This window comes from Parasteatoda tepidariorum, chromosome 7 (assembly GCF_982258835.1).
Source record: "Parasteatoda tepidariorum strain Cologne lab strain chromosome 7, Ptep-v5.0, whole genome shotgun sequence".
NCBI lineage: Eukaryota > Metazoa > Arthropoda > Arachnida > Araneae > Theridiidae > Parasteatoda > Parasteatoda tepidariorum.
Window position 1 is genome coordinate 100,506,790 of NC_141761.1, and position 27,073 is coordinate 100,533,862.

At 30.2% G+C, this 27,073-nt stretch overlaps 1 long non-coding RNA gene across 1 annotated transcript in view; it reads right to left on the reverse strand.

The window, feature by feature from the left end:
* LOC139425983 (uncharacterized) overlaps positions 1-10,492 on the reverse strand; it is a 114,564-nt gene extending 104,072 nt beyond the window's left edge. Inside the window, exon 1 of the long non-coding RNA XR_011637194.2 lies at positions 10,202-10,492. This is a non-coding gene — a long non-coding RNA (uncharacterized LOC139425983). The remainder of the gene's footprint in view (positions 1-10,201) is intronic.
* Between the last annotated feature and the right edge of the window lie 16,581 nt (positions 10,493-27,073).

Here is a 27,073-nt window from a genome sequence, read left to right on the forward strand (position 1 = left end):
AGTTCAAAATTTTTGAGAAACAAAAGAGCACTCTCTTCTTGAATCAATGCGCTGTTAAAAATTTTGGAGCTTGATGAACTTTAAAGTCATTCAAGTTTGATGCAACTATGGCTATACCATGCTATATTTTTTTTTCTTAAACTTAATTGCGCAATTTAACATCTTACGCTTACAATAAATTTGTACCATATTATGGTTCGTGGTACCAATAATATGGTGCACTTTTTAATATAACTAATTTTTCTTAGAGACGAATAATCGTAGATTCTTATGTGATTATTCACTGACTAATATTCTTACTTTATAACCAGCGTTGAACAGCCGACCCAATCCTGAATTTACAACTATCAATGTTTTAGGCCGTGGCCTTGATATTTTGAACCCAGAAGACAAGAGAACTTCTGGAACGAGCATTTGGACAAATTAGCGCACATGGATGATTTTTGATGGAACTGTATTAATTCATTCATTCACTGCGTCATTTGCGTTACATGGGGAGGAAAACCACGGAAACCTCCGATGGTTAGACGAACGTCAAGGGGATTCTAACCCATGATCCACTTACCCCTGAAGATATTTTATGTTAACATTGTGGTGGGTAAGTCTTATCTGGGAGCAGAATTGGTATCAATGAACACCGCTGGGATTCGAAGCTGAGTCACCTCTTTGGGAGGCAAGTGCTATATCTCCAGAGTCACAGCGGCTTTCTATATATTTATAGGATTATTAACTGAATAAATTATTTCATAATCTTATATGATTATTCACTGACTAATCAATATTACTCGTAGCCTAAATAATCATATTATCTTGTATGATTATTCGCTGACTAAATAATCATATTTTTTATGTTTATTCGCTGCTGACTAAATAATCATATTTACTTAGATAATTACAAGCTGACTAATTAATCCTATTCTCAGAAGATTATTTTCTGACTAAATAATCACATATTCTTATTTGATTATTCACTGACTGAATTATTATATATTTATATGTAATTATTCGCTGAGTAAATCATATTTTCCTATATGATTATTCATTGACAAAATAAATTTATTTTCTCATATCATCACATTCGCTGACTAAACTCTTTTATACATCTTGTAATTTTGCCTTCAGTCGATAAACTCGCTCATCAAGTTCACACTCACTCAAATTTTAAAAAGAATAAATTGCCAGCATACACTCTCAGAAAAATTAGTTCTGTGTTGAACCGTAATATCAGTATCTAAAACCATATTACCCTAGAAATATTCTGTAACCTTAATAAAGTGCAAAGATGAGCCATAGTATCTAGTAACCAATTATTATTATTATTGACTTTCTGATTTTTTAATTTTTTTACCAATTTTCCGAATCAAAATCTGACTTTCTTAAAAAAAAAAACATATTTTCACAAGGATTAAAAATTTGTATGAATATTAAATAATTACATTTTGATACAAAAATATTCTTAATAAATAAAAAATAGTCATTTCAAATGTTTAAAATAAAATTTAATTGTTAAAAAAAATTTTAAATGTTCAAAAAAGATTTTTTTAAGAATAACAGCTGAACCGCAAACGATCTACATACTAATAGTTTTCCTGACCAAAAATTAAACATTTTCATAAATCACACATTTAAATTTTATCATCAAGATCTGTTTTATGTTCTGTATACAGAGAGAAGATTTAAAATAGATGATTATTAGCAAGATCTCCAAGTTTCATCATGGTAATTAAGTTGGTTTAATATTTTTTATTTTACTCATCATAAGTGAGTCATAAGATTTAGATATTTTTTTCTTTGCTTAAATATTAATTTACGATTTAAGAAAAGCAAAACAAAAAAGTATTAAAACCAGTCAGATTGACTGAAACGAATTTTAACAAACACCAACGAGTATATTTTATTTTCATCTATGATTCATAAAATACACATCATCATTACAGTACGCCCTGTTCTACTGTTACAGTACGCCCTATTCTAGTGGTACAGTACGCCCTATTTGTTATTGTATGATAAAGCTAAGAAAAATGACAATGAGAACTCATTACTCACACTTGCTTTTTATTCACTCTTAAAACTTGACAATTACTTTCAAAGAACACTATATTAAAGTACTTAATTTCAAGCTTGTATTACTTTATTCCTTTAATGTACCGAAAATTCTTCTAACTACTTAAAATTTCCCATCTAATTAATTAGATTCTACTTCATTTAAAAATATAATTCACGTAGTTGCTCAGTTATTTAATTAATGATTAAAAAGGAATCATGACTTTGAAAATCGGCCTTATGCAAAGAAAACTTTCCGCGAAACTTAATTCTTTTAAAAGCTTAACAGTAATTCACTTAATCCATTAATAGATATTCTTAGTTGATAATTTAATTTAAAGGGTATACTATATTAGAGTAATTATTTTAAGATAGAAATTTTTATTAGTAAGCTGATCAATTTTGGTTTATTTTTAAATTTCAGTGAATTCTCGCTACTACGATATCCGATACAACAATAACTCCCTCTATTATAATAATGTTTCGTGGTCCTGACGAACTTGCATATGAATTAATGTTATCAACCTCTCAATAGTACGATATTCTCTGAAACAATAAATCCCTGTAAAACGAATTTTTTTTTTTCAAATTTCAACCTGATTTTCTTCATTTATTATTGGTTTTTAAATAATGTGAAAAAATCTTATTTTATCATATTTTGCCTTTTTTTTCGGTCTTTTCTGTCAAGAGATGTCTCACTGCTGATTATGTACACAACTTATTTCATTTCACCTCAGTGAATGGCTTTTGCATTCAGATTTCAATACTCCATCCTTGATGTACAAGGACCACCCCAAGACCTTCCATTCTTAGAATTGCTTCCCTTATCTCTTAAGAAGTCACAGATGCAACATTCCTATCTGATTTCATATTTAACCATAATTACCACTCTGCAAATTAAATTTTTATATAATATATAAATCGATAATACATATATAACATTAAAATTTTTAAAAAACCCTACTGTGTTCCAAAAGTATGTAGGCCCTCGATATAATAATACATCCCTCTACAACAATATATTTATTTGGTCCACAAAATATTGTTGTAGCGAGGTTTTACGGGATTGGTTCATTTAGTTTAATTTTTGGATACATGTTTGTGTTTTGTAACGACTGCTCTTAATTTACTAAGTGCGGCTATTTGCTTCCAGATATGATTTAATAGCTGCTTAAAATTGTGAATTATCATTAATTATGAAAATACTATGTGAATTACATTTCTATTTGGTATGGTTTTAAGTTACCTCCAATTGCACAAATGAGGATTGGGTATTCTATGTGCTACGTCCGAAAACAAAAAAACATCGTATAGGGTTGTTTGGAAAGTAATTTCGTTTTGTTCTTATAAAAATAAAAGACGGTTTTCTTTAAGTGAATAAATATTTTATTGAATTTCATATAGTCCTTTCTGGTCTAATGCTCGTTGCAAACTTCCTGGCAGTAGCATGATTTCTAGCTCTTTAAGTGTTTGTTATTTTCTGGCAAAAATCTGATCCAGGTAAAATTTGACCTTCTTATTTGAAGTATAGGTATTACTATATAAAAATGTTTGCTGAGACCCGAGAAAATATTGTAGACAAACCATTTCTTCGTCCCCAGCGATTATACGCTTTAAAAATGGATAATTTTCTTGACGTTTGAGAAGCAAATCTCGGACGTCTAATGGGACGGCATAAGTTTTGTAAGAACAAGAAGAACCCAAGCGTCGAGTTTTGAGAATAAGCCTAGGCGTTTCAAATTATCAAGAACTGTCGAATTTGACAAATTTAATCACTCAAGGGTCTCGCGAGATGCTATTCGCCAGTTTGCATTAATTAATGCCTTTATTGTGTCTTCATCAGCCTAAACTGGCGTATTGCGTCTTCGTGCATCTCAATCGATATTTCGTAAACTAATTTTGTGACTGGCGTAGTGCGTTTTCGTGTATCGTAATTGATATTTTGCAAACTAATTTTTTCACTGCCATAGTGCTCCATCTTGCATCTTGATCGATATTTTGTAAACTAATTTTGTCACTGGCATAGTGCGTCTTCGTGCATCTTAATCGATATTTCGTAAACTAATTTTGTCACTGGCGTAGTGCGTTTTCGTGTATCGTAATTGATATTTTGCAAACTAATTTTGTCACTGCCATAGTGCTCCATCGTGCATCTTGATCGATATTTTGTAAACTAATTTTGTCACTGGCATAGTGCGTCTTCGTGCATCTTAATCGATATTTCGTAAACTAATTTTGTCACTGACGTATTGTCTTCTGACTTCCTGTCACTGACTTCTCCATACACATTGGATATAGACCGGGATAGCCTGGTTGGTAGCTAGTTGGGCCCATGTCCGATCCCCGCCGACCGAAGACTCCCCGTGTAGTAAATGGTGACTGATGCGCGTTAAATCTGTCGAGTCACGAAGTCCTCCATGTTCCCATAACAAATCAATACCTCTGGGGGTACTGATCCAGGAGTTTTCTTGTCTTCTGGATTAGATCAAAATTACAAGGCCACGGAGTTGAACATTAGTAGTCGTAAACCCAAAAAATTGGGTCGGCTGTTCAACGACGGATATCTATACGCATTGAATAACCCCAGGATGCAAACTGTAGAAATTAAATTAGAATAAATTTCCAAGCATTAGAAAAGATTGGAATACTGGAAATATTATTAACTGAATTATTTCTCATATGAAGTGTGGAACGATTCCCGGAAATCAAGCTTCGTAGATGAAATCGGTAACTTCTACCTAATTTAATGAACTTTGTAATCAGTCGTAAAAGCTTCAGAAGCAATTCTTGGTGTACTCTTTTGGGCTATACACTAATCTTAATGACTTCGACACCCTTTAACCTTCGTTTCTTTGACAATTTTTTTTGTTCCATTATCATGAGCGAGAAATTTATAATTATATAAGTCACATGGTTCTATGCCTGAAATATATATGTCATAACATTTTCTATGGCTGAAATATATCTGTCATAAAAAATTATAAATACGTTTCTTTGCATATCTCTTGGTACGCAATGTGAATGCATAAAATTCTAGATGTTAAAAAAATATTATATATATATGTTCACGAATGAAATATCTATGAATGAAATTTTAACATTTGGCATTTAGCTAAATGTGAATACAAAAAATGTATGTGTTAAAAAATATTTTGTATTTCTCTTTGGTGTAAAATATCTTAGTTCATGATGTGAAGAGGGTAAAGTGGGATAAGACCGGGTAGTGGGGTGAAACCGGGTACCTTAATTGTGTGAAAAATAGTTCTATTTTCCAGTGGACTAATTCTGAATTAACAATTTACAAGTCAGGAAGAACCTATCGTATTGGCATGTTGTTGTTTATTTCAAGGCGTCAGTGTAAATAAGTTTTTTTTACTATTTTGAGTCTTTTAATGTTCTCTTTTTTTTAAACTATCCTTATTTATTGGACATTACAGATGTAAACATTATTTTTATTCCAGCTTATTATACTTTTACTAAAGATTCATACTCTAACAAACAATAAGGATTTAGTCCGATGTAGCTCTGTTCTGCTTCGTTTCGATGAACACTGCACTTGGGGGGAAACCGGGTACTACCTGGTCTTGCCCGCAATCTTTATATGTGATGCTGGATCCACGAAAAGAAGAAAATAATTCCATCCGAGGCAGAACAAAAGTTTTTCGGGCCCCAGAACAAAATTTATTACCAGCTCCTTTCTCAAAAATTTTTCTCCCAATGCCCACTCGTTTGACACTCGTCATTCAGGAATCAGTAGGGCAGATTTGCTGCCCACTTTAGGTGGAACAGCATTGCTCCCACAGTTAGGACATATATTTTATTTTATAACCGTTCTTAAACAGCTGGCCGAATTTATGGGTTTGCGACTACTAATGTTAAACTCCGTAGCCTTGTAATTTTGAACCCAATACAGTACGCAAAGAAACTCCAGGATCAAGTATTAGGAGATATGTTGTTCAAATGTAGGACTTTTTGATTGAACTAACCCGCATTTGCTTTACATGGAAAGGAAGACTAAGAGAACCTCCCACGGTTAGTTTGATGACAAAGGGACTCTAACCTATAATCCGTCTACCACTGAGGATATTTCAAGTCATCACTGTGGTCGGTGCAAACAGGATGCGGATTCGTATCGACCTGCCATCTCTGGGATTCGAACCCGGTTCACCTCATTGGAAGGCGAACGTTCTATCCCCTAAGCCATCGCGGCTCTAGGACAGATATTAAAGAGAATGAAAGAACATCCATGCCCTGTCGGGGATTAGAATCCAGGACCTTTCTGATGTGAGTCCTTTCTAAAAGTAGAAGAAGCCTTAATTTCATATTTTGTTCACCTCATTTCATATTTTGTTCAAGTTCTGAAGACTCTTTATAGAAAATTGCAGCTTTTATATAGATCCAGAGAAATTCTCTTTAATTATCTTTTGAAGAAAAAACTAATTAAAAAACACTATATTTTTTGTAAGGAATTTTGGTCGGGTCTCGAACCTTCTCCATACGGCCTTGACTACATCACATGTAAATTGCAGGCATAATTGCAAACCTTGCATACTTACATATAATGCCATATTGTGGACCCCCTAATTTGTGTGCAATTATTTCTCTTGTTATGGTAATATAGCATGTTATAATATAATACCTGACCGAGTTTGAATATTATAGCTTATTATTAAAGGAAGATATAGGCCAACAAGAGATATATTGAAAGATTTTTTTCTTTAAAAAAAAAAAATTTAATAAAAAATATAATACATCAATGATTTCTTAAGAATGATATGTTGTACACAACTAAACAATGAACATCTTGATTAAATCTCACAGTTTCTGGGTTTAACAGTTTAGATCCAAACAGGCTAGTTTTAGCTACTCAGCATTACCTCACTTTCACCAACATGAAATTTAATTTTTTTCATATTCATATAAAAAGTCTGTCTAGATTTTTAATTTCTAATCGTATCCCTCTGACATAGATTCGTATTGATTTCTTTAAATTCAATAAAAAATTTTAAAATAACTTTTTTTCATGATTTATTTCAAATTAAAACAAAAGTGCGTTGGAACATAACTGAATTGACACAGTTTGTGCAGTTTCGGATTAAACATAACGCCGTAAGTCATTTTTTTTTTTGATAATATAACTTATTTAGCCTTCTCAAAGAGTAAACATTCCTATTGTTTAAACTTTTCTGCATGCTTCATTTCATCTAAGGATGAAAATCAAATAACTTTCTTATTTAAAGTAATACTTACCAAACCCCCGTTTCGCAAGGAATAAGGTGCTGTGATAATTTAACCACCAGGGCATTGCTGAGAAATTCTGGAATTGAATTTCGAATATAATTCACACTCCCGAGGTCTTGGGAGATTCAATAAAACTGGTAGAATGTAAGGCTGATACTTTACCATTTCCCTTTAGCGTATTCTTTGAAGTGTTATAAAATGTAGATTTCATTTAGTTGAATTATACGAACGAGGAAGTGCGAATCAAGTCAAAGTATAAGGAAAATTTTACAACTCCTTGGGGCGTAGGAGAATATTTGCTGACTGATGCTTGTTAAATAACTAGATTTTTGCTCCAACTCCTTCCTTGATGTGAATCGCAATCTCGTGTGGATTTGGTTGTCGCTGAAGTCATGCAAAGTGTGTGACTGCCGATTTCTTTTTTTTTTCTTCGGATTTTACACACCTTCTCCAACTTTGAGCATTTTTAATTAGTCAATCAGTAATAAACTCCGGCCAACACGCAGTTTGCAGTCTGGGATTTTTAAGTTGATTTTAACTACGTAGATGTTCTGATTTCAAATATGCAAACATATTTACTATGGCAGATCTATTTACAGAGATTCAGCATAGCGAAATATTCAGTTTTTAGAAGTGAAATCTGATTTGAATTTAACTATTGTCAATACAAATATAATTTAAATTATATGGGTAGGTACTTTATTTACGTCGCACTGGAACTGCACAATGGGCTATTGGCGATGGTCTGGGAATCATCCCTAAGGATGATGTGAAGACATACCATCGCAATTTTGATCCTCTGCAAAGGGGATGGCTCCCCTGATTTGATAGCCCGACGACCAGCGCGAAGCCGAGCACTTTACGGTAGAACAGTTTAACGAGAACCGATACCGTGCACCCACGATCCCTACTCAGACTGATCAAAGTGGTCACCCACCCGCAGTTTATATTATATGAAAGGGTAATCGGTGTTACGAAACGAACAAAATTCCTTTTCCCGTTGAGCTGAGAAAGTTGAGTAAAAATGATTAAGAAAAAGGAAATTTTTCATGTAAGCAATTTCTTATTAATTATTCTTATTAATTTCCGCAGACATCATAAATCATACAAAGTGTATGACTGCCGATTGCTGATTTCTTTATTCTTAGTTTCCTCTATTTCTCATACTTTGTGAAATTTTAATTTGTCAATCAATTTTGAAAAAGGTTTTAGTTTTAACGGCACTTCAAACAGAATAAGAAAGCCTTTTTTTTACATTTTCCCAACTGTTTCTTTTGTTTTTATACATTTTAACATAAACACTCCCCTTGACCAACGAGGATACATACAATTATATTTTTGAGTTGGCAATCGTTTTGTAAAATAACAATAAAATATTATTTTTTAAATGCTAAACCAATCAGCAGTACACGTATATGATGATATATATATATATATATATATATATATATATATATATATATATATATATATATATATATATATATATATATATATATATATATATATATATATATATATATATATGATGCATAATATATATTTATATGATAAATATGATGTTAGATCTTAAGAGTGTGAAGTAAAAAAAAAAGGAGTGAAGTTTTTTTTTTTCTTTCTAAATCAAAATTTACCCAAGGCACGTTAAAGTTAACTCGTCACATTTATAAGACAATTACTTTTTCAGAAACTTATGTAATGATGGGACTATTATTTCTGTATTTATCCAGGAAAATCATGAGATTCTTATACAAGGCAACTTATTAATGTTGTAGGTATGTATACCTAGATTTATGTGAATCTAGATCATAAGAAGATTTATGCATGTATGCCTTGATCTAGATTGATCTAGATCATAAAATGCTGTAGGTATGTATACCTACTGCTTCTAGCTAATTTAGATCATAAGAAACTGTGAGAACGTATGCCTAGATCTTAATTAATCTAGATCATAAGCTTATATCTAGATTAATTTTGATCATAAGAAGCTGTAGGTATGTATCCCTATATGTATGTATCCCTGTAGGTATGTATCTAGCTAATCTAGATCATAAACTGCAGGTATACAGGCATAGATCTTAATTAATCTAGATCATAAGAAGGTGCAGATATGCATGCTTAGATCTAGATTAATCTAGATCATAAGAAACTGTAGGTATGTTTGCCTAGATCTTAATTAATCTAGATCATAAGATTCTGGAACTTTTTGAAATGAAATGGTGGTAACAGTAAAAAATAATCTTTTAGCTTAATATCATATATTATACCACTTTTTTCATAAAATCCCTTTTTATATTACTTCAAAATAAAACAAAGAGATAAAATGGGTCAGAAGGTGAGAATAAATTTTTATTAAAACAGTACGGTACTAAAAATGTACTAGAAACTTTGATCGTTTCAGTACTAGTTAGTATTATATGAAAATTTAGAAGTTATGAATACTAAGTTCTCCTGTTGCCGGGAACTGGTATTCAAACAACCAAAAATACTGGTTTTATGCAGTTCTATCTTATCTTAAATAGTAACAAAACTATTACCGCACAAGTACATAAATTTTGAAAAAACGCAAATGGTATCTCAATACTTCAGTATTGAATATGATAGAACAACAACGTATATCAGCAGAAATTATGTTGTAAACCAAGACAGATATCATTTCAGTACAATAAAAAGTTCCATCGTCAGTGGAGAATCACGTAATCTTGTTTTATCGCTTACCTGCAATCATAAGTGCTAAAAACAATTGCGATTATCTATCAAGTACTTATTAGTAAGTTCTTAAAATAAGTGGCAAGTACTTATTTGTGATATAAATAAAATAACTGTCAAGTACTTATAAAAGTTTGTGATTTGTATGATTCTACATTAATATTGTCAGTAAAAATGAAAATAATTTAAACGTATTTTAGATTCTTACCTCACACAAAACTTCATAAGAGAAAGGATAAGGCATACCTGATGCCACTTGCATAGGGTATTTAATAACAGTAGTTCAATTGTAGTAGAGAAATTACAACAATGCAAATTTATGCATTATAGAAATGGATATAGCAAATAAATTTCAATGAAATCAATTCTATGTGCATTATGCTAATACTATAGAAAAACGAGTTAACCGTTTTAGTTGAAGTGTTTTTAAGGCAACAATTCAAACTGAAGAAGAAGAAAGCAAAACAAATTACACACATACTTTCCCACTGATTTGGAAGAACTCGTGGGGACACCCTGAATGAGCGGTATCACCAGCCCGCCAAACGCTGTGCAAAGCATGGAGGTAGCGGGTTCGAATCCCGCCGTAACCCTGGATGTGTTCTTGGTGATGTCTTTCCTTAAATTTTTCTATCTTTCTTTTTACTTGACAAAGGCTTATAAGCCTAAATTGAGCACACAAATCTGCAAATGTATGTAATTTTAATAAAGCAATAAAGCAATAGAAGAACTCGTATTTTGAAAAAAACTTTCGTTTTCATTTAAATTGTTGTTGTTGTTGTTATTAATTTACGTCGCACTAGAGCTGCACAATGGGCTATTGGCGACGGTCTGCGAAACATCCAGGAGGATGATACGACGATATGCCATCACAATTTTGATCTTCTGCGGAGGGGATGGCACCCCCGAATCGGTAGCCCGACGACCTGCGCGCGAAGTCGAGCACTTTACAGTAGCACAGTTTAACGAGGACCAATACCGCTCCCCTACGCAGACTGATTCAAGTGATCACCCACCCGCACACTGACCGTAGCCAGTGATGCTTGACTTCGCGTTTTCATTTAGAACAAAACGTTTTCAGCAACCAATTTTTGTCAAATAAAAGTCCGTTTAACCACCTTTATGACGACTTTTTGATCAAGAGTTCCGTCCTTTCATCAAACGTTCTTCAGCGTGAAACGTTCGAATCCCATAGAGAGCTTGGATAAATGTTTATGTTGTTTTCCCATAATTATTGCTACCTGTATTTCTTCAACTCGATAATGTTTTACAAACTCTTGTTTTTGTTGGAACAAAAGCTGCATGTATATGTGTATGTGAATACGCAAATTTATTTTATAACTTCACAATTTTTATTTTATTTATTTCCAAATCTATAATATTGTGTGCTAAACTGGTCTATAAGTTACCAAATTGAACCCTATTTTCCGAAAGACTCCACAAAAATAGCATGAAGAATGCCTTCTTGGATGTAGTGGAAATCGAACCTGCTACCACCACACATCACAGTTTTTGGCTAGGGCCTGAATAGACTGATCGGTAGAGTGCTGGGCTCATGCCCGAGAGTTCGTAGGTTCGAACCCAGCCAGCCGAAGACTCCCTGTGTAGTTGAGGACAGATGCATGTTAAAATTCTGTAGAGTCGCAAAGTCCTCCATGTTCCCAGAACAAATCAATACCTCTGAGGGTGCTGGATTGGAGATCGATCGTTCTCTGATTCAGGTCAAAATTACGATCTGTGGATGAATGAATGGGTTCACCTCATAAACAAGTGTGACGTATGATGTGGCAGAAGTCGAATTCTTGGCCATAGATGGCGCCACTGAAAAACAAGAATCTCACACTCTGACTTAAATTTGCTCGGTTTCCCCAAGCAGGCTTCCCCGTGTTGCAAGTGGCATTAGAACCAACCAACCCCAACAGTTTTTTGCGAAGGAGCGATGCTCCTTTGTTAATGAATCGCGGAATATAATAAAACCAACTTTAATAAGATTAACATAGATATAAAAGTAGGTCATTTTATGACTACCCAGTCTATAAGGAAGAGGTAGGGTGTTCGACTTTTAAGTTATAGTTTGGTTGCATGATCGGATTGCACTTTCTGTACTCGGATCTTGTTGTTGTAGTTTATTTTACGTCGCACTAGAGCTACACAATGGGCTATTGCTGACGGTCTGGGAAACATCCCTGAGGATGTTCCGAAGACATGCCTTCACAATTTTGATCCTCTGCAGAGGGATTGGCACCCCCGCTTCGGTAGCCCGACGACCTGCACGCGAAGTCACTGTTCGGATCTAGGTGTTTTGGAAAAAAAAAACTCTAATGGAAATTATCTGGCAATTAAAGTGCTAGAAATGACTACGCATGGATAGGAAGCGTAATTCGAAGCCGGTTGATAACCACCACCACCTATTTATAGATCTGAATTGTGGATACTGCACGCATACGCCCTTATATTCCTCGGATCATCACTAAAAATGAATCCCTCTCCATGCATGGCTCATTTGTAGCTTAAAATTGATGTTAACAATCAAATTCATCGCGATATTTTATGATTTGGTTTGATTTATTTTAGATATTAACGTCACACCAGAGCAACGCTTCTGAGCCATTACCGGAGGTCAAGTATTAATCCGTTAATGATGATCCTAAGACAATACTGGCCACTGCACAACAACTTATATCGAAGGGCAGATGGTGGTACTTATCACCTATACTATTACTACGTACCACTCTCCCCATCGCCAAACTATGGCTGTACTTTTCTAGCAATGCAGCCACTAGGAACATTACATTAGAGTGCATTCCAGACCACGATAGGGGAAAATCAAACTTGATGAGACACATAGCCTTTAGTACGGAGAATGGAACCCCTGACCAAGCTTTGGCAGATGAAGAATTGTTTGTATTTCCTGTGGTTCTTTGGTATCTTTCAGACGTGAATTTTCAACATTTTAAGTCTCAGACTTAGTCTTTTGGACCCTATGGCCTTATTTATTTATTTATTCACATCCATATCCAGGCTTGTGTGTTCAATACAAAAGAAAGTTTACGAAACCTTGCTAAGTAAAAGAACAGATAGCTCGAATAAAAATTTAAAAAAACAGCTCAGCAACTGATTCAGATTCAGCATTCGAAACCTCTACGCTTCAGAATGTTTTGTAGAGTCCCTACGACCGATGGATACACCAACAGTCTTCTGAAAACATAGTTTATTTATGGTTCGCGAGTCAACAATCACAATTATTTTCAATGCGTTTTGCTAATGCAGTTTAGTAGAAGTAATACTTCTTTTACTTAGCACTAGAAATGCACAATGAGCTATTAGGGACTGTCTAGGAAACATCTCCGAGGATAATCCGAAGACATTACATCACAGTTATGATCCTCTGCAGAGGGAATGGCTCTCTCACTTTGGTAACAAGACGGCTTGAGCTTGAAGTCGAGCACTTTACAGTAGAACAGTTACTCGACAGCCGAAACCGCACATCCTCCGTCCCTTTGCTGGCTGATCAAAGTGCCCGCACTCTGACCACAGCCAGTGATGCTTGATTTCGGTTATCTATTGTGAACAGTGTCAAACGATCAATGCAGTTTGGGACAAATGTAATTTAAACTAGAGTATCATTAATAAAAACATTTTGTTGAATCCTTCCAAGCGCTGTTTAAAATATTGGTTTTAAAATGAAATAAAATTGTTATTTGATCTTCTTGTTCTTGTTCATTTACGTCGCACTAGAGCTGCACAATGGGCTATTGGCGACGGTCTGGGAAACATCCCGGAAGATGATCCGAAGACATGCCATCACAATTTTGATCCTCTGCAGAGGGGATGGCACCCCCGCTTCGATAGTCCGATGACCTGCACGCGAAGTGGAGCACAAATTGTTATTTGAAAGCATCAAATAATTAAAACTCTAGTATATCATGTGAAAGCTTTTTTCTATTGTATATCAAGCATTTAAACCTCTTTTGTAATGTAAAACTATTTTTATAATGTACAATGCTAAAAAAAAAAACGGACAGCCTTGAATGATTTTTGATATGATGATCGGTTCTTTAACTTTCAGTACTCAAAGGTTCGAGGGAGTAACTTTAAATCAGCCAATTAATCGGTGCAGACGATATTTAATGTTACGAAATCAGACACAAAAACGTATTTTCTTGTGGATGAATAAATATAACCTTTTGGTATAAATATGACTTTTTCATTTGGATGTATAAATATAACTTTTTTCGTCGGATTCGGATTTCTGATCCCAAAATTTTAGGGTGGCCACAATCTAGGAAATATGAACCAATAATTTAGTCAAAAGAGCTGTTCAAAGTTTGGACCCTTTAATAATGATTTTACTTTCTGCGTATTTTGCCATATCTCAAGAACTTTTTCAGCAAATTGAAAATTTTTTGCTCATATTTATAAAATGTGTTTATCAGAAATAATTCCATACAAAAATAATTTTTAGTAAATATTTATTATTTTATTTAGTTCTAGTCAAATTATAAGGTATACAATTTCTTACATTATTTTAAATAATTTAATTTTGCACGGCAAATAAAAATATTTGAACGAAATAGATCGAGTAGTTCCTGAGAAATCAAATTTTAATAAACTGGTATTTTTTTAATTCTATTTAGATTCGACAAGCATTTAAACCTCTTTCATAATGTAACAATATTTTTGCAATGTATCAAAATATACACAATAAACATACAAGACATGATTCGGAACAAATAGTAATAAGAATCCAATTTTTGTAAAGAAAATTTTTTCCCTGTCTAAAAAAAATTTTATTTGCTTAATCCTAAAATGTTTATAAACAATCTAAATAAATCAAAGTAATCACAGTTCCAAATTTAATAATAGCTAAACTAAATCAAATATTTACTTCATTTATTAGGTTTTTAAGAGCTTCTATACCCATTTCAATGTTAATAATACATCCGTTAAATCGAATAAAGTCTTATAATTTTTTATTAGAAGAAAAGAATAAAAAATGACTGTAAAACTGAATAGGGAGAGAAGAAAAAAAGCCAAAATTTGGTGAAAAGCCTTCAATAAGACGTCAAAGAAAATTCACCGCAGGGTACAGATTAAACACTAAAAGTATTAAAAAAAGCCGGTTGCGAAGAAATTTTTCTTTCAATGCGAATTTCCATTATGGCATCTTCTTTATTCTTCAAACTAACCCTAATAAATGAAATTAATCAAGACTTCTTTGACTAAAGGGAAAAAAAGGAAACATTTTAAAAAATATGATTATAAAAACATCTTTGTGTTTCAGAAGTCTCTTATAAAAATGTAGCCTAAAGCATTCCTTCATTTTTTTCCGGGATTTTTTTCACCTCTAAGCGAAAGGAAAAACTTCTTTACCGTCATAATTTCAGTTTTTTTTTTTTTTTCGTTGTAGCATTTTTCTAGAATGAAGATGGTGTAAGTCCACGTTTTTTTAAATCAAAAGAATAATATTTTTAACATCAATTTAGAAACATTGCTTCTGCTGCGACATTTTTATCAGTCATAATAACTGATAGCATTTATCCATTACTGATAAGATTTATCGGTCTTCTCTTATTTTTTATCCCGGTTTCTGGGTATGAGTGTGAAACCTTGCAAGGCGACACTTCGGCTGCTTTCCGACTAAATAACGTGCTTAAATAACGATAAAAAAATTGCCAGAATATAATAAAAATTTAAATCACTTCCTGACGGCTTCAAGAAGAGTTTCTTATTATTTTATTCCCAAATGAAACAAATTTGACCAAGTTAAAAATGTCGCTTTTCTTATTAATGAACTTAAATGCTTAAATTTTTACATCAAATTCCGTACCTGTTAACAGTCATAGTTTTGTGATTGCTGATACAGTACCTGATACAGTCCAGATTGCTGATACCTGATTGCAGTACTTATCACCAAATAGAATGTGTCGTCAATAAAAATTTTACTTTCTGACGTACAAGTGTGCTTAAATTTTAACTAAAACTCTGTTCCTGATGATAATACAAATTTCAATCCTTTCCAAGTAGAATTGGTCTGTTTTTTAAAAACCGAAATTAAAACAGCTTACCCTTTTTGGGGATTTATGGGGTCCATATTCGACTGCGTAGCCTTGTAATTTTGAAATAAACCCCAAAAAGCAAGAAAACTTCCGTATCAACCATAGTGACAAACTATCATTCATGGAGAACTTTTTGGAAGAACTAACCCACCTTTGCATTGCAGGGAAAGGAAAACAGGGAAAAACTCTCACAGTTAGCCAGACAACAAGAGGGTTCATACCCATGGTTCGTCTACCACTGAGGATATTTCACGTCATGACTGTGGGTGGTGCGAAAAAGAAGAAGAAATCACATCCCCCATCTATCGCTGAGATTCGAAACTGGGTCAACTGGCCAAATATAATTTAACGCTAATCAAAATTTCGATTACTTTTATGCTAGCTACAGGGTTCAAATGTTAACTGTATCTCAATTTCAAATAATAATAATTTATCGCTTAACATATATTATTTTTGAAATTGCGTAAGTAGAAAACTTAAATTACTTAATAACCATTAACAAAATTACAGCTAAAAAAACTAAAATAAGTAATATGATAAAATAATTTAAAAAACATTGTTTTTACGCAGGCTAAGAAGAGGAAAATGACAAACATGGGGAGTATCACTTTTGAAAATAACATTTATTATCCCTAAAATTTCCCAACTTATTTTTCATTATTTATTCATTTTCTTTTTTGTTTGTTTTTTATTGTAATGAAAAGAAAGGATTTCATTGATATTTATCTTCGCTGTACATTTTTAACATTGTAAATTATAATCAAACAACTTTAAAATAATAGGGATTTTTTCAAAAACAACATTTTCTCATAGATGAAGGAACATTTTTCTTATTGTAGTATTCTTATTAATCAAAATGGTAATGAAGCTGATGATCAAAACTTTGCAACTGGTTTTTATCAATTTTCATCATACTTCGAGATTTTTAGAATATTGTTAAATAATTGAGGAAAAAAATATATTTTTGAAATTGAGTATTGATTCATAATTTAAGAAATAAGTTGCATTTTTGAGGGGAAATATATTTATTTAATAATTATTTTATCTTTTCAGAAAAGCTCAATCACTCATAAGAATCAGATTTGGCTTAGCGATTACAAATATGATAAGTAGAAACTTATAAATATTTTTATAATATTTTCATCTCGATTTTGTAAATATTTATAATAATTGGAATCATAATAACTTCGGAATAACTGATATCGAGATACTAATGCAATTTATTCTTTGTGACATTTTTAAGGGACTTTCATTTAAGTAAAATGCTTTTATTTAAAAGCTGAATATTTTTCGAAAAAGATTCTAATTCTGTCGTTTTTAGTTTAAATAATTTAGTTCAAGTATCTTTTCTAAATTCAAATACTTCAAAATGATCAAACCTTCAAACCTTTTTCCCTGAGTTTTAAAAGCATTTTTTTAATGCTACCAACATACTTACATAAAAAGTAATAAAAACAATCTATACTGAATTAATTCAACACACACACACACACGTATATATATATATATATATATATATATATATATATATATATATATATATATATATATATATATATATATATATATATATATATATATATATATATATATATATATATATGCAAAGTGACATGACAGTGAATAATGTAGACAATCACATATTCACTTTGGTAAATATCCGAAATATATAAATATATACTAGATCTAGTTAAGTGACACTGCCCGGTATGTCCTACATCAATGTTTTCTAAGGTAAAGTGCCACTCCCCAGCATGCATTTAACCAGTAACTTTGAACACTGATGTTTCTTCAAATCTATCCTCAACAGAAATTAAAATATCGAATAATATAATAATATCAAAGAATAAATTTAAATCAAATTGGGTGTAACAAATATTTCGAACATTCACCAAAGCGACTATGTGATTGTTGACATTCAGCGGTGAAAGTCAACATTCTCTTGATTTCGGAAATTCATGGTAACATATATATGTGTATTAAAATACGTTAACTTGTTACAATGAAAGAAAAGAATACAGGAAAAGTAGTAAATAAGATTCAATTAATAAGCATTCCAAATTCGTTTTAGCAACATAAATCAATTATTAAACATCACTAACTTTGTACAATGTCTAGAAGTAAAACCTTTTAGAGAATAGATTTTGATTAAATGAAAAAATTGAGCTATCGAATCATTTAATTCAGTAATTTTAACTTCATGACCAAACTCACTCCAATCATTATGAGCCAAAATGACTTTCTGTATATATAGAAATAAAAGTTCGACTTCTTTCCAAGTTCTAAAAACACTTTTTTTTTCCTTACGACCACTTCAATGTACTTGGGCAAATAAACAATAATAACCTTGCGAGAGAAAAAGAATTAAGGATAAAAGGGGGAAGGAGAGAACGTTCGAAAGGATCGAATAAGATTGTTCTTTCGGTGAAAAAGAGAAGAACAAAGCGCTGTTCTTTATTGTTCAGAACAGCTCTCAAATCTAATGACATTTGCTTCTTCTGATACCGAATGCTACATAAGAGTGAGAAGACATCGATTCAAATGTTCTTTTTTGTCTCTCTTTTATTTATTTTTCATCTAATGTCTACAATCTATTTTTCCTTTATTATTTTCTTCGATAATGAAATCAGTGCTTTTATGGAATGGAGGACTTTATAAATGCAATTATCGTATAGTGATGATGAGATAATAGGAAATGACGTTGAATTTAGTTATTTTTTTTTTATATGTATATACATATATTGAGCTTACTAAACAAACTCAAATTTTATAAGAACTGAATTCTTTTAAACTATCCTCAAGAGTTTTTGGTAAGAGTTTTATTGTTAAGTAAGGTTTTTTTTTATCTTTATATAAGTGTATTTTTATCTTTTGATTTAACTTTTGATAATTATCTTTTATCCTGTTTGATAAGTTGGGTTTATATTTTAATAAGTAAACTTTATTAAAAAGCTCAAATTCTGCAAAAATTCCGTAGAAACTAAATTTTTTTAAACTAGCTTCGTAATTTTTTGGTAATCATTTTATTTTTTGGTAAAGGTTTTTTTGCTACTTTTGATTAGTATATTTATATATTTTGATTATTGTCCTTTTCTCTTTTGATAAGTATAGTCTTGTCCTTTTATAAATCTAGTTTTACATTTTTATAAGCGTGGTTTCATCTTTTGATTAATACATTTGTAACTTTTACTTAATGGTTGTTTATCTTTTGATTACTAATTTGTATCTTTTCATCGACAGCTTTTCATCTTTTAATAAATATATTTTGATATTTTGATAAGTGTTTAATAAGTGAAGATACTTTCAAACAAATTAAAAATTTTATTATACAGTGGTTTATTTTTTAAAAAAAATTTATTTATGAAATATTGTCAGAGCTGAAACTTTTTTTTAAAATTATCACCATTAGTATTTTTTTTATCTTACAATTTGTATTTGTTTTGTACTTTTGTTTGTGTTTTTAGCGTATTTTTATCTTCTGATTAGTTTTTAATTATCTCTGTTAATTATCTTTTTATAAAAAATATTTTTATCATTTTGATACGTAGTTTTTTTTATCTTTTGATTAAAAATTTTTAACTCCTTTGTAAGCATACTTTTATCTGATTAGTAACTTTTTACCACTTAATAAATGCACATTTTTGCAAGAAAAAAAGAATATAGAATAAAAGAAAGAATGAGAGCACTAGAATAAAACTTTGCTTTCAATGGAATAAAAAAGAACATACAGCTGTTCTGTATTGTTCAAAATAGCTCGCAAATATAATGACATTTTCTTCTGATGCCGAATGCAACATAAAGAGTGAAAAGATATCAATTCAAATGTTCTTTTTTCACTTTTATCTATCTATAATTTAATGTTTACACATCTATTTTTCTTTTATTTTTTCCGATAATGAAATCAGTTCCCTTATGGAATGTAGGAATTTATAAATATAATTATCTTTTAGTGATGATGAAGGAATAAAAAACAAGAAAAAATCTTAATTTCATTTCCTTTTTTTTAATTGAACTTTATAAACAAACTCAAATTTTTCTTAAAAATATATATATTATCATGAGTTTTTTATCCTTTTAAATTTTTTTTTAATTTTAGTACACAGTTCATCTTTTGATGTAGTTTATCTTATCAAAATATGTAGTATGTAGTTTATCTTTTGATGAGTATAATTTTATCTTTTGAATACTATTTTTTTATATAAGTAAGGTTTTATCTTTCCATTAAAACTTTTAAACTTTTATCTAATAAATTTTGTTCCTTTAATAAATAAAAATTAAATTTTCCAAAAGAAACATACTCTAAACATTAATGAAAGTTTAATCGGGCATTGAACTTCATGAACAAAATGAAATTAGTTAGAACTGAATTTTTTTTAAAACTTTTTACCAGTAAAAAAAAAATATTCTTTTCAATAGAATATTTTTTTTCTTTTGGTCGCTTTATTTTTTTTAATCTTTCGATATATATATATATGTATATATATATATATATATATATATATATATATATATATATATATATATATATATATATATATATATATATATATATATATATATATATATATATATATATATATATATATATATATATATATATATATATATATATATATATATATATATATATATATATATATATATATATATATATATATATATATATATCAGTTGAAATGTCGGGGGGGAAAAGCTAGCACAATGTGTAGTTTCCATTTTTCATAACTATATGACTTTTTTTATGGTGTCTTTTTATCGTTTGGTTTGTAAATATTTTATGAATTAAGGGTAATCTCTTTAATTTCTTGATCAGTATATCTAAGGCTCGGTAAGTATATTTTCATCTCTTGATAAGCATATTTTATCTTTTGATGAGTATGAGTTTTATCTCTTGCGAAAAATATTTTAATCTTTTAATATGTATCAGTTTAACTTTTGATATGCTTTAACCAAACAATATGCATTTGCGCATTTTGATCTAATAAAATGAAGAGAGAACTGAATGTTTTTTAACAGAAAAGAAAAGAAATAAAAAAATATGAACGATGAATATTTTTTTATTACAATAAGCTTTTGTTTCGTTATCACTTTATATTTTTTATTGGTGCTTTTTGCATACTCCTATAATTATTTTTTGTTCTTATCATCTGGTTTTTTCCTTTTTTACCACTTAGAGAAGATATTTAATCTTTGATGCTAAGCACAGTTTTTATCACTTGATAAGTATCTTTTTTCAACTATTTTTTTAATTTATTCTTATCATTAATTATGTTTTATATATAAACATTCATAAGCTCTGATAACAGTTTGCAATAAAATTGTAATGAAATATCTGTTGATTCTAATAACATATACTTCTTACAATGTCGAATTCTGTCCATTGAAAAGGAGGAGATGAAGGAGATGAGAATTCATTTGATCTTCAATCTCTTCTGCTTTACTTCTGTTTTTCTTCTCCTTCACTGCAGTGATCTGAAGGAAAAGACAGTTTTACAGAAAATTAAGAAAGGGGGAAAATGTGCGCCAAAACTGTTTGTAAAATATTGATTAATTAAATGTAAGTAAAATAGAAATTCTAATAATGCTATAACTTAGTTGAATCATTATAACTATATTAATTGGGACCCGGGATAGCCTGGTTGGTAGGGCACTGGGCTCATGTCCGAGAGTTCGTGGGTTCGATCCCAGACAACCGAAGTCTCCCTGTGTAGTAAATGATCACTGATGCACGTTAAATCTGGCGAATCGCAAAGTCCTCTATGTTCCCATAACAAATCAATACCTATGGGAGCACTGATCGAGGAGTTTCCTTGTCTTCTGGCTTGGTTCAAAATTACAAGGCTACGGAGTTGAACATTAGTAGTCGTATATATATATATATATATATATATATATATATATATATATATATATATATATATATATATATATATATATATATATATATACAGAGAGAGAGAAAGAGAGAGAGAGTTTAAAAATAATTAGTCCTAGAAATAATTCAAATCTGGTATTGTTCTTATTACATAGGATGCTCCGTTAGGACCATCCATTAGATATTTTTAGTATCCTGTATTACAAATTTGAAAAAGAAGTATTTACATTCTGGGTCACGAATTTATACTTAAGAGGAAATGAAAACAATGACAAATCCCAATTAAGCAAGGCGGGTGTACAGAGCACTGAAAATTGCTTGATAACTGAAGGAAAGGAAATGAAGAGTATAATAAACGCCATCTTCAGGTATTGACAGGTAATCAGGCAGGTTCGACAACCGCCTTCCTTAATTGTAATTAGCCAAATTATGATATTATTTTTATTTTTTCTTGGCTTGCATACTAAATTTAAACTTCTAATGTGCAGAATTTTTTTTGTTAAATTTGGGTTTTTAACGTGGTTTCACAAAATGTGCTGGACATACTTTGAAAGAGAAAAGATGTAATTTGCATTATTAATATTCAGATAAGTCTAATGAGACTTTTTTTTAACATTTCAACGTAAAATTAAAACATATTCCAAATAAATAATTTCCAAGAAACAGCAATCAAGGAAATTGCTAGTTTTCATTTAAAAATACTGTTAGTACTTATATTATACGTAGAATAGCAGCAAACTCATAAAATTGGCTTTATTTACTTGATGTAAAAAAACGCTTACTTTATAAACAGTTTATTCAGCGGCAAACAATGTTTTTAAGCATTACGTAACGAAAAATTTAAATTATGGTAATAATTTAAATCCAAAAAGTAATAATACTAAATTAATATAATGCTAAAGTATTAATACGTTTCATGAAGTTCATCTGTTTATTTGTTTATTTATCATAAATGTATACATTTATTTATTCATGCAAAACTTATTAATTATTATTACTATATAAAATCAGCAATTCAATAACAATAACAGTAAACTTGTATTTATTTACCTTATTAATGTAAAATTAAAATCTCCAATAACAGAATAAAAATTTCTAACTTACTAGTAAACCAACAAAAAATGAAGAAATATTTTTGCATGCATTGATATATTCGAAGCAAAAATTCCAAAGCAACTCTGGGGGTTATGAATTTAAAGTGCACCTAATTAATAAAAAAAATAAGCAAACGATATAATAATATAAAGATGAATAAATAAATTTATGTATATTTAATAATTATTAATTACGAATTATTAATTGCTGTTGAATATTGTAAACAAAACATTCTCATTTTAAACATTCTGCAGAACTATCTATAGCTTTTTCTAGTAAGTGCTTTTTATATTAATATTTTATCGCTTCTTTGACGTTATTAACTTTGAAATCCGGCCAAATATCTTAAAAATCTACTGTTGCAATTGTATAACTTATGCTACTTTTTTAACGTTTATAGTATTTAATACACTTTGCTTTTTAAAATACATTGATAATTTATTCGTTTCATAATGAAATCCACAAAATATTTCAAAATGTATTGTGATACCCTATACGATAAATGCAGTTAATGCATAAAAAAATATTTCGACTGTTTGGGACTGTATGTTTGGATTTGAAGAAAAAAATTTTTTATATGAATAGTTTATCTGAAAAAATTTGAAATTTAATTAAGTTTCAAGTTTTAATAAATAATGATTATGGAAATGTGTTGTTACTTTAGAGCCAATTTCAGGTGCATTTCGAAAACTTAAAAACCCACTTATCCATTTAAAGCTGGATGTTCACTTTAGCTGAGACAGTTAGTTCAACTCTCTATCCACAAACTGAATGAAGGTTCTGCTTTAACCTTCGTTGCTGCACGCTTCTCATTTGTCCTCATTGAAGAGTATAAGATTCGATATAAAATCTTAATTATCAGATGATACTATACAGCTTTATGGTTTTCACGTGACTGAAACCTGTTTGCACTTGTTTAAGTTCGTGTATCAATTGATTAAATTAGACTATATAAAATATAAATTTGACGATTGGATGAATTAGACGATATATTAAATAAATATAGAATATTTGTTATATCAGGTATTATATTAGTATATAATAATAACTTGACCAAATTATTAGACGCACTGTAGTTTTTAAATAATTACATGTTTTGCACGAGTTTGCATGCAATATTTTTATATTTAAACATACATGTAACGGGTTTTTATGCTGGAGATTTTTTTTATATGCTTCCTATTTATATTTATTTTTAACGTATTGCATTACAATGTTAACCAATTGATACTTGAACATAATCAAGTGCAAACAGGTTTCAGCCAGGTAAAAACAATAAAGCTGTTTAGTATCACCTGATAATTAAGATTTTACACAGAATTTAGTGCTTCTAATTATTTCACCAGGAACTGTAATATTTCACGATAAAAATGGATTTTACGGATGATGCACCCAGAGTGCCGGAACTTCATACCGTAATTTGATCCAGAATTTTTTATTGCGTAAATCATATCTACTGCATGACTCATTTATCCTCAATTTTATTTTAGAATAATGCATATGAAATAGTTGTAAGACTCATTCACAGTGCAAGCATTATGACTCATCATTATTTAGTGCTTTCAATGCTATCACACCTCTATCAATGAACAATAATTTTCGTAGATATTTTCAACTATTCAACATAAAAAACATATCTAGAAACCATTTGGTAAACAGCGTTACTCAGTTAATTAAGTTTCAAAAACCAACCGTAAAAATTGGAACACTGTTTTGCTCTCAGTTAATTTACTTCAGTGCAAATCATGAAATATCACATCATACCTACCACCCCCTTCGATAAAATTGTTTCTTTTCATAAAAACAAACAATTTGTTACTTATTTACGGCAACCCCAGCGACGACAAAACTGCTAAAAGCATCTTCTAATTCGAGAACGAAATTATAATTACCTTTCTCCCACTTAGCACTAGTACACCTTTCCTTACACTAATCTATTCACATTTCGGTCTGAAAGTTCATTAAATTTAGCAAACGAAATTACTCACCGAAAAAAGAATGGGCCCAAGTATCCCCACCCCCTTCTCATTCTAATGAAGTGATTAAGTATTTTAGGGGATAGAATGGCAACGACGAGTCCTTTCGATGTACTGGAAGGCATATTTCTGTCTTCGTTTCTGCCTTAATGACGTATCAATTATCATTAGACTGAAGCCTATCTAGCTGCTTAAAGAAAACATTTATTATCAGGAGCTGCCTGATTAAGAAAAGTGCAATGAAGAGGCTCTTAAGAATCAGGGTAAACTTAATAATTGGAGGAATGGAAAGAATTTGCAGTGATTTTATGGTTAAAATTAGTTATTAGGATTTCGGATATTAAAATAGTTTTGTAATGAAGAATGCTCCTAGTAAATTGAAGAAAAAAAAGTTAATGTTAACTATGTAGAAAAGGAGTTTCTAAAATAATATGAATAGTGATTTAAATGCAGTCATACTTCAAGTATGAAATTTAATTTTGTTCCAAAGCATATACGTCAGCTGATTCTTTTGAAAATAATTTTCTAATTCTTGTCTTTATTCAAAATTAAAATGGTAACTTTAGCGTTGAAATGATTGAAAACGTAATAAATAAAAATCAGTTGAATTTTATGACAAAATATTTTAGGGCATTAAAAAAAATCATTCATTGATTTTCTTAAAATACACAATGTTGATATAAATGTAAAATGTTTTCTAAAGTGGGAAATTGTTCAAGAAAAAAAATATTAGTTTAAGTAAGTTAAATGTAAGTTTCTTAGATCAGAAACATAGATAAAAAACAATTCAATTTTATGGGTATTTTAGAGCTTTGAAAAGTAAAGATTTTTCTAAGATAATTTCGTAAATTTTTAATTACTAATTAGAAACCTAATAAATAAAAATCAATTAAATGTGAGGAGAAAATATTTTAGAACATTACAAAAATTTTCTATCAATTTATTTTCTCAAAATGTACAAAGAACTAAAATGACATAGAAAAAAATCATAGTTTAAGGAAGTTAAATGTAAACTTCTTAGATCAGAAAAACAAAAGATAAAAATTAATTAAATGCTATGGGTAAGCATTTTAAGCTATTTAAAAAAAAATAAAGATTTTTCTAAGATAATATGTAAATTTATTACTTAATTAGAACAATAGATAAAAACAAATTAAATGTTATGGAGAAACATTTAAGAACGAGAATGACTTTTCTATGACAATTTCGTAAATTTATTACTTAACTAGAAGCATAATAGATAAAATCAATTAAATCTTAAAGAAAAACGTTTTAGAACATTAAAGAAAATTATTTTTTTAAGATAATTTCGTAAATTTTTTTATTTATTTTCTCAAATTGTATAAAAGAATGAAAAACAAAAGCAAATTCTAATGAAAAAATTAATTGAAATTAATTGTAAGTTTCATTGGGCCGCTAAAATATTTAACTATTATAAACTAATTAAAAGCTTTTTCTCGATTCTTTTCAGTAAAAACTTATCAGATTAACACTTATCTAACTACTTAAACTTAACTTATCTTGAAACGTATCTAACAGAAATATAGCAATTTTACTAACATTATCTTGCTAGACTGTCAAGTCTAAACTTGAATTAAAGTAACATCATACATTAAAAACCTAAGTTATAATTCTCGAAAACCTTTTACTTTTAAATAACATTGACACAAAGAAAAAATGAAATAAAAAATATTAAGTCAAATTTGAACTAAATTTTCCGAAAGTTAGTAAAGTTGACCGCTAATTTATACGGTTATTATACAAAGCTTTCTAACACAAATTCTATACACTTTTCCAAAGTGTATAGAATTTGAGTGTATACATTTTTTCCAAAGGATTTACTGCATCAGCCTACGGTGCACATTGAACGCCTGAGGTATCCAAAGAACAACTCTTTTACTCCCCCTCTACTTTGGTGATCGCAGACGACTCCTCGACAGATCTCAGCACTCTACACTAGTTCACTTCCTTCCACGATTTGCCCCATGGTTCGACAAACAAATCACTTTAGTCTAAAACAACGTTAAAGCCCGAACTGAAGATAACTATTACGACTTTAATTTACGATCAATCAC